Below are 10,032 nucleotides of genomic sequence, written 5' to 3' on the forward strand. Positions count from 1 at the left end.
CATCACACACACAGAGCATGCATGTGAGAACTTTTGCTTCAGCGAACCCTCCTTCCTAAGGCCTGAAGGCCCGGGGCTTGGCACCAGCCCCAGTCCACTCCTGGCTGCCAAATGCAAATGAGATGCAATCAGGAGGCACCGTAGAGCTTTTAATTCAAGCCCCTGGCTCATCCAAGGCCAGGAGCTCACTGTCCCCCACACTCCTCACTCTTCCTGTTGAGCCAATCAAAGGCAAAAGCCCCCCCTCACTTGCTCATGCAGAACAGGCTTGTCTCCTAAACAAACACCAATCAGCAAAACCGCCCGGAGTGCAGCGGTGCTCACCGCCTCCTATGGGCTTGTGGAGGACAGGACCGCCTCTCCTGTGGTTTCCTTTTGGAGCGAGAAAGAGGAGGAGGAGGAAGAGGAGGAGGAGGAGGAGGAGAAGGAGGAGGAAGAGGAGGAGGAGGAGGAGGAGGAGGAGGAGGAGGAGGAGGAGGAGGAGGAGGAGGAGGAGGAGGAGGAGGAGGAGGAGGAGGAGGAGGAGGAGGAGGGGAGGCCAGGAAGGCTGAAGCTTTACAAAGGCTCCTGCCCACATCAGCACTGGGGGCTGAGGGGCCAGGATGCGGACAGCCCAGCCTCCCCACAGCTGGAGAGTAGGGGAGGGGCAGGCTGACCTCAGTGCAGTGCATGCCTCCTCCCCGTCCAGTGCAGTGCACACTCAAGGCCACCACGGGCTGGGGTTCTGGGGAAGGAGGCTCCGGGGGGAGTCCTTTGGGGACCAGGGGTAGAATGGCCCTTCAGTTTCTTGCTTCTGTCACCTTACACATACTGTCTCACCCTGCTGTATGGGTCGGGGGGGTTACCCCCATGAATCAAAAACACTCAGCAAATGTTCACTAGGCTCTATGTGGAGAGGGAGCTATGTTACTGGTGGGCAGGGATGGAGGAGGAAACTGGGGGAAAGGTGAAGCGGTAACATTGGTCCAAAAAGAATTGTACTCATGACCTGACTTAAGAAATAGTAATCCCTCTGTACAACACCGTAATAACAAAGATTATTTTTTAAAAAATACCCAGCAAAGTGCTAGGTGTAATGACTCAAGCCTCTAAGGCTAGCTGTCTGGCCCAAGGTCTGAAACCAGCCCAAGGGGGGAAGACGTTCGCAGTTCCATCTCCACTGGTGGCTGGGTGGAGCGGCACTCAGGGAAAGAACCAACAGGAGGACTGTGACCCAGGACAGCTGGGTAATAAAGCAAGACCCTATCTCAAGAATGACCAGTGCCCACAGGGGACTGACATAGTCTAGAATATCTGTGTCCTCGAGTTCATATGCTGAACCCCAACCCATGGTGATGGCACCTGTGGGTTCTGTGGGGACAGATAACATCCTGAACCAAGGGCCTCACCACACACTAAACCATCTTGGGCCTTGCCCTCAGCTTCCAGGCTTCTGGAGCTGCAAGAAATGATTATCGCAGTGTCGGCCAACCTCTGGCATTTTTGTTACAGCAGCTGGAGGAAACTGGGACGGCGCCTTCTTACCCCTGGGCAGGGCTCTGTGCTTCACACTTGTGCCCACTGCTGCTCTCAACCACCCTGAGTAGGGACAGTGGCCAGAGGTCACAGGGACAGAGAACATGGAGGCCTGGGGAGGTGAGCAACGTCAGGGTCTGGGCAGGGCGGTGCTGGGCATGGCCACAGTCCCCGCTGCAGGCTCTCTCATCCTGGCTCGCCTGCTCCGCTTGCAGGAACCTGAACGCAACGCAGACACCTCCGCAGCTGCATCGCTAACCAGTTCCTTTTACCTCCGCGAGCCCCGGCGTATCCATTCCCAGCACGAGGGTGCTGCCCGCCATGTATGAGGTTTCAAAGAAGGCTCCGACCCCGGCATCCTTTGATGCAAATTCAGATAAGATCAAGGTTCGAGAATACAAAGCATCACCAAATGAGCTTGTAACAAAATCCCAAAGCACTATGGGGGCCGGACAGGGCTGTAAATCCACAGGATGTCAAGCCCAAGTTGAACGCAACCGACAAGACGATGGTTCAAATATCACAAGGTCAAAACAATTTTGAGCCTTCCCGTATTTACAAACACAGCTCACTCCGCAAACCTTTCCAATCCACGCCGCACCAGATACATGCAGGAGGGCCCATTTTAAAACCATCCTGGTTAATTTGATGTGGCTTTAAGTGAGGTCTGTTGGAAATGTGCTACTAATTTTGGACTTTTGTGTTTAGGAGGAAATTCGATTGAAGCTTAATCCAATTTTCTAACACCCGAAAACAGCTATGAGAAAAGCAGACGGAACAATGGCGGGGGTTGCCTCTGAAAAGGCTCACTTGGCCACTAATTTGTCCTTCTGGAATGTTCCATCCTAAGACATCTGGAATGTTATCCCTCAGGCACAAAGGAAAGTCAAGGCAGGAAGTGAGTTCAAGACAGGGCAGATGCCCTCGGCCCTCAGAGGATCTTCTGCGCTGCACAGGGGATCTCGGTGAGTTTGCTTACATGATCTTAGACTGCCTCGGTCGTCTTTTGTAGAGCTGAGTCTCAGGCCAGTACTCCGAGCTGCTTCGCCAGCCACACTTCCCCAGGCTCCACTCTCCCCTCTCCCCGCTGTGTCCCTTGTTGTTCTCCACACGGATTTGCCTGGATCGCCTCTGGGCCTGTTGGCAAGTCTGCGTTGTCCAGAACTGGTCACACTATGTGTGTCTCCCAACCTTCAAGCTCGCTTAGGACCACAGGCTGCCCTGCTTACACAGGTGTGAACCATGGTCGCTCAATTTAGAATTTTTCAACTACACACTGAGGGGGAAGGAGGAAGAGAGGGAGGGAAGGAGAGAGAGAGAGAGAGCGCATTCTGTGGGAGCCAGACTGTGAATTTTGATCTTTTCCTAGCAGACCCCTCATTGCCGGGCAACAGCAGGGGGGTGAAACACCCAGGGCCAGAAGGTCTCAGGGATAAGCACTCTGGACTCTACCCCATGATCTAAGGGAGTTGGGGGCTGTTTTGACTTGCACTATCTTCAGCTTACGATGGGTGCATCAGGACTTGGCACCTGCATGGAACACTGACACCCTCCCCTTGAGGATATGGGATCCTTCTCTTCTCTAGGCTCCTTCTCTTCAAATGCTTTATGGCCAGGCTGGCCTGGACTGAGATCCTCCCATTTGTGCTGCCCAGAACTGCTGGGATGAGGCGTGTGCACCACTACACTAGCTGTTGTTGAAGATGGAATCTCGTAAGCTCTATGTCTTGACTTCAAACCACCATCCCCTGATCTCTGCCTCCCACGAAGCTAGGAGTTCCATTCACATTTTATGGTTGCACTTACCCTGGCTAACTGCAATCCAAAAGTTTTTCATGGAAATTTCTAGAAATAAACAACATATGCCTTTTAAACTACCTATTATTCCAGCAGGATGAAACCCCACTGTCCTGGGCCACCCAGTACACCCTTCCTACCGGCAAGTCACCGAGCAGAGACCGCAGTCAGAATGACGGTCGTGGGTCCAGGTGTCGGACACCACAGCCTAACGCCACATTGTAACGCCCGCGTCTTTCTGCTCACCTTAACATGAGGACACCAGCGTGGGACAGTGGACATGGGAGGGGCAGAGGCAGACCACACTCACCCAACTCCTTACGGCCTATGGCAGTTGGAGCTCTTCTACTTGTCTTAATCCTGCTCTGCCCTGATTTATTAATTCCACTTTAGCCTAGGTAGTTGGATATAAGGAACCCTATGGCGTTTAAAGGATTGGGGTCCATCTGGGGTTTCAGGCATCCACAGGGATTGGGCTGTATCGCCTTGGACCAGGAGGGAAGACTGTGTTCCCTCAGCAGGTCCTGCCGGCCTGTGTTCCTGATGCAGCGCCTACTCTTGGGCAGGACCGGGCCCTCTCTGAACCTCAGGCTCCTCTTCTGTCAGCTGGGCTGGTAATAGTCTCCCCATAGAAGGGTCAGGGCATTAAACAAGATCACAACTAAGCCACGCTGAGATGTCGTCCAGGCAAGGACACCTGTCCCTCTCGCTGCCACAGAAACAAACAAGCCTACGCCTTCTGTTTGGAGAAGGAATTACCTTTGAAGCGGCAGGCTGCGCTCTGCGGCACCGCAGCGTTCCATGACGAGCCCACAGAAAGGCAGCTAGAGTAAAGGCTCCACACGAGGGCCTCCCAACCCAACCCAGTGGTCGCGAGATCCATCCACAGGCCTTGATGGAAGTAGGCTGGAGTCAACACCACCAAATACAGCACCCTCCAGTGAAGACTTGGGCAGCCCCTGGCCTTTTACACCCTCAGCTTCCCCATCTGCATAGGAAGAATGCCTCTGAAGTTAGGGACTTGCTGCTGTGAGACCAAAGAGGTGCCCTGGAAGCCACGGAAGGTCCCTGGGTTTGGTGTAGACTGGGTGATTTGTGCTAGCAGTGAAGCGTCCAAAGCTTCCATTTCCTCTTCTGTTAAATGTGAGAAGTGTTCCCGTCCTGTCTCACCAAGTCCATTCGTTATTCCAAGTCTGAAAAACGGAGCCATGTACACAGCTCTAGAGAAACCCCACGACAGAGTAGCAGCTACTGGGACCAGGCCTGGAAACCCCAGTCAGGACCATGTGATCATCTCTGAGCCTCCCAGACACGATGGCTGCTCTTGGGAGCTCGGGGAACAAATGGCTGGAGGAAGCGAGCAGTCACGAGGCTTCCCCGTGACAGGCAGGCACTGGAGTGGCTGTGGGAGGCAGGTGATGAGCTCTGTTTTACAGGTGTGGGAGCGGCTCAGGAGGGGTGGGGCATTTGCCAGGTTGCTAAGCAGCAGTGGTGTGTCACAATGGTGTTAGCTGGCATTCCGAGCTCTTGCAATGAAATGAGGGTCGGCTCCAATGCAGCAAGACCCTTGGTGGGTAAGGCTGCTGGAAAGCTTGCTTCCTCCTGGCCCAGAACCTGGGGTCGGCTGGGCACAAGGAGGGATTGGGGTAATAGAGGGAGTTGAGGCAACTTGGAAAGGATCTCCAGTTTAAACTCAGTGGCAGAGGAAGATAGAAGGCCTCAAGGAGTCCTGTAAACACTGGGATTTATTTTTGTTGTTGTTTTGTTTTTGTGGTACTGGGGTTTGAACTAAGAGTATACGTGCATGGTGGCTGCTTAGCTGGTATCTACCATTTGAGTCATGATGCCAGCCCACCTTTTTCTTGTTATTTTGGAGATAGTCTCCAAGGCTTTTATGCCTGGGTTACCTCCAGGTCTGTGCTGCTGTGTAGCTAGGATTACAGGAATGAGCTCCTGGTTTTCAGTGCATTAAATAATATCCTTTTTCTGTAATGAAGAGAACTGATTTAGCAGTACACGAAATGGTCTCTCCATACCTCTCTCCTCTTACATCTCAAAATAACCAATAGATTTTTTCTGCCACTCCTTTTTCTATGCACAAACAGGAATATGGTACATATAACTCCCTTTTTTAAAAAAACTGGCATTATGTAATTCATATTACTAGCCAACATAGCAGTTTGTTTGCGTTTAATTAATACCTCAAGGAGACCCACTCAGATAATTGCATAGAAATCATTTTAAAAAGTTTTTGGGGTTGAACTTGACACTTGCTGTGCGGGCACTCTTACCTCTGAGCGACACCTCTAGTCCTGCTTTCTTTTTGCTGTGTATTTTTGAGAGAGCTTCACTTCCTGCCTGGGCACGGACGTCCACCACAGCTAAGGTCACAGGCATGAGCCACCACATTCAGCACTCCAGTGAGAAGAGGCCTCAAGGACTTTCTATGTAAGCTAACCTCAGCCTGAAGTCCTCCTCTTCTCAGCCTCCCGAGTAGCCAGGATTATAGGTGGGAGCCACCAGCACCAGATGAAAATCCAATTTTTAAAAGACGGATATTCCACAAAGGCATGTACAACTTTCCTGTCCTTATGGGCTTTCGGATTGCTTCCAGATTTATCGCCACCACAAACCATGTGGCAATAAACATCCTGTTCCTGTGTCCTTATGTTCTAGGGTTTCACTCCCGGGGGATAGGTTCCAGAAGTGGGCTTGCTAGTCAGAGGGCGACACTCTCACAAGGACCCAGGCCTCAGTCTCACATGCAAAATACAGCAGAGGGGACCCCCTCACCCCCACATCCCTCCCCCCCCCGCATCATCCATAACACATCCTGCACACAGAGTGGCACTGAGGCCTCCCTTTGAGTGCCGTGGGCAGTTAGTCAACCTTGCTAAGCCCAGATCCTTGGCCACATGAAGGACCAAACCCAGCAGGGGTGAGGAGAGACCTGTCTGAGGCCAGAGACATGTCTCTCGTTGGGGACCACCATTCTGGCTACAGGGGGACTAGAGAGGTGCTGGCTTTGGGCTCTCTCACATAACTTGGCAGTATAAGGGGCCAGTTAGTTCAGTCCGCCTGTCCTTCCTTCCATACTGGTAGGTACTGGCCTGACATGCGGTACTTCCTGAGGCCTGCTTCATTCCTTGCTTCCAGACACCCCTCTCCATCACACCCTTCCCCACCTGGTCATAGGTGGAACCGGCTCAAGCTCTAAACATCGTACCGGCATCTATGACTCCATCTGTCCCTCCCAGTGGCTGTATGTCACTGCACAGGTGTGGTGGAGGGGGTGTGGTGTTGTGTGTCTGCTGCCCTGGTTAGCTTCTGGGGAGTGTCCTGAGTCCCAGGATCTGTGTGGCCAGAGGAAGATGCTGGACTCCCCTGGGAAGCCACACTGAACTGGGGCCCAGTGTGCTGGACAACCGTGTTCTAGATGACCCTGTGCTGCAGGCAGGGCCTCCTCGGCATGTAGCTCCCAAAGGGAGTCAGCCCCAGGGGAGGCCTCCAGCAACACTCTCACGTGCTCACGCATCCGGCCTCTGACTGTCCACCCTCCCCAGAGCTGGGCAGACAGACCAAGGTAAATCAGTGCAGGGCAGAGGAAGGCACTTGCAAGACTCCATGCTTCAGCTCGGTGGGGCCTTGGCCCAGCCCAGGAGTAACCCAGGAAGACTTCAAAGGACGCGGGGCTCTGATTGCCGGTGATGTAGGGTGGGAGCAGAACATGGTCCTTGGAAGCCGGCCTGGGGTGTCCTCAGGAGGAATCTGTGTCCTCATGGCCACCCTAGCACAGACAGACAGCTGTACCCCAAAGTGCGGAGAAGGGCGCCGACCTCAGAGTGAGCCCCAGGTCTGGAGAGGGACGACACAGGCCCACCCCACACCAGCGGTAAATTAGAATTATGGTCGCGGCTGCTCCTGACACCTGCTCAGACCAATTCGTTATCATTAGAAAGTGAATCCCTAATGAATTTCTGCAGCCATTAAGTCTGATTTACAGTAATGTTAATCACCCTTGGAAGCACACGCTCCATCCCTTTAATTAATAATTCTCATTTATCGGTAAGCCTAATGATCAGAACATAAAAACTGGAAGAAAGCCTTCCAGCTCCGGGCTGGGCCTTCCCGCTGTCTCTCTGGGTGTAGGGAGGTGGGGGGGGCGGTTCAGGAGTGAAGCCGGGGTCTGCGCTGTCACTGGTAAGGCAAGTCACGATCCGGATCCTCCCCTGGAGCCCTCTGAGCCAGCAGGGGCCTGTCCACAGCCCAGGGCACAGCCACAGCGTGGTCAGCTCTGTGGCCAAGGCCTCTTGTCTTCTAACTACCCCCCCCCAGTCTGCCTGGGCTTCTGGTCTCCAGACTCAGCCAGGAGGTGCATCTCTGTGCAGCAGTCAAATCTGAAGGAGCCCTTCCCTGCAGGGGGACACTGCTCTCCACACCTCTCCCGCAGCCAGAGCCCCTGCCCACCATCTTTCTGTCTTCCCCCACATACTCAGCCTCACATGCTCCTCCCCTTCTCTCGGCAATGACTTGACCAGGTCTGCGCCCTTCTACCATGCTCTGCCACAACCCCAGGCAGTCTGTACCAGGAGAGGTATGTGTGTCTGGGAAGGGAGAGGAACATACCAGCGTGTCACACACGACCTACAAAGAAGAAGCCACCATCCCGTGTGAAACACAGCGGGGACAAACAGAGCCAGGAAGGGCTGGCCAGATGCAAGGACACCCGAGCAGGGGGTTGAAGGGAGCATTGTATGATAGTAACACAAAACCCATCATGACACAGTCACCAAGTACTAGGCACTTTCCTGCACCACCTCACACAAAGGCAGCAGCACTGCCAGGTAGGTATCATGATCCCCATTTTCCAGGTGAAAAGAGTGAGGCCCAGAGAGGAAACATGACCATAAATGGCAGAGCTGCCTCCCAGCCCCTAGGAGTATGTCCCAATAGCTTGCCTATGCCACACGATCCGTGTTTCACAGGTGTGACACCACCCTGTATCCCAGGGCATGACTGACATGTGGCTGACACATGGCATGCTGCCTGCACCCCTCTGCTCCACTCCCAGATGGTACCAGGGAGTTCCCTGCGGTCCCCTGCTGACGTACACAAGCAGCTGGTGCCCTGAGTGTCCCCCCAGCCTGAAGCCTGTCAGACTCCATCCTGACAGCCCTTGCCTGAGTCTGTGCAAGCTCCTCTGACAAAGCACCACAGACTGGGCAGCTACAGCAACACAGACTCATTTCTCACGGTCATGGGGACTGGGGGCCTGCATATGCAGGTTTGGGTGGGGTTCTCTTCCTGGCTTGCTGAAGGCCACGTTATTGCTGGGTTCTGACAGGAGGGGGGCCATTTCCCCCACGACCTCATCTAAAACATCATCTCTACCCAAAGCCCCCTGCACAGCCAGCACAAGCAGGAATAGGGCTTTTGCGTATGGACCTCGGAAGGTGCACAATTCAGTCCACAGTGCCCTGGAAAGCCACTGATGATGCCCACAGGGTATGTGGCAGACTGAGGGAACCGCTCTGTCGGAAGCAGAATGACAGAGCTGGATGGCGGAACGGAATGGTGGAACCACTGGCTGGATTCACATCTCAGCTCCACCCTTGCAGTGTGCCGATGCCAGGGGACCTCTCTGTGCCTAAAGGTGAGCTACCAGTAAACTCTCATTAATCCTTGTCCAGTCTCATTTAACCCTTTCCAGGACTGAGCACACGGGATACTGAATGTGTAAGGTATGTGAATGCCTACAATAAGCTGACCGTACCATCAGCAGGAATACCCTACTCTCAGAAAAATAGCTGGTAAGAGAAAAAAAAGAAAACCCTTAGGCCTTAGACTAAAAGATAAGGAAGGTACAATATATTTAATGGGAGAGAAAGACAAGAGGCAGAGGACAGTGGGAGATAATAGCATTGGGCTAGTTTCTCATCCCTCGGGATTTATCTAGGCTCATGGCTCGGCTTTTAGGCCCCTGGGAAAGAAGGAACATCATGGTGCAAGGGCATGGGAGAAGGAAGCTGTTCACCTCATGGTGGCCAGGAAAGAGAAACAGCAAGAAGTCAAGGACTGGACACATCTTTCCAGGGTACACGTCCAGAAATGTACTTCCTCCGACTGCACCCCATCTCCTACTCTCCACCCCCTCCCAATGCCACCATGCCATGACTCCACCAAGTGGTTGACCTGCTGATGAAGGCAGACCCTCATGGTCCAATCACCATGCAACGATTGGCTCCACCCCCTGGAGAGCAAGCCTTCAATACAGAAGGCCTTTTGAGCTATCATTTCTCTCCCATTTCTCTTCTCTCCCTCTCCCTGCAGCGAAGGGCCAGGTCACACTTCTGAAATACTCCGTGTAGGTTGACTTGACATGCCCTAGACTTAGGACATTCCTACAAGAGGCATACTCCTCTCATACTCCTCATGCCGTCTCCCACCTACTTCTCCAGATTCCTTGCCTCCCCACTTTCCTCCGACTCCGATACAAGACCCACAAACACAGGCACGCATACCTCCTGCCTACAGGTGGGCTAAGCTCAGGGACATGATAGTTCATTCCCTTGTGTCACCAGCTCCAACTCCCATAATGATGCCCCACCAAAAAGGCCTCTCTGGCTCCCCCAAATGTGTGCTACAGGCCCTGCTTCTGTGGGTTTCTGCAGCCCCTGTACCCGCCTCTGTATCACTGAACTAGTCTCCCTGGTCTGTATG

The sequence above is a fragment of the Dipodomys ordii genome, unplaced genomic scaffold (assembly GCF_000151885.1).
Source record: "Dipodomys ordii isolate 6190 unplaced genomic scaffold, Dord_2.0 Scaffold71, whole genome shotgun sequence".
Classification (NCBI taxonomy): domain Eukaryota; kingdom Metazoa; phylum Chordata; class Mammalia; order Rodentia; family Heteromyidae; genus Dipodomys; species Dipodomys ordii.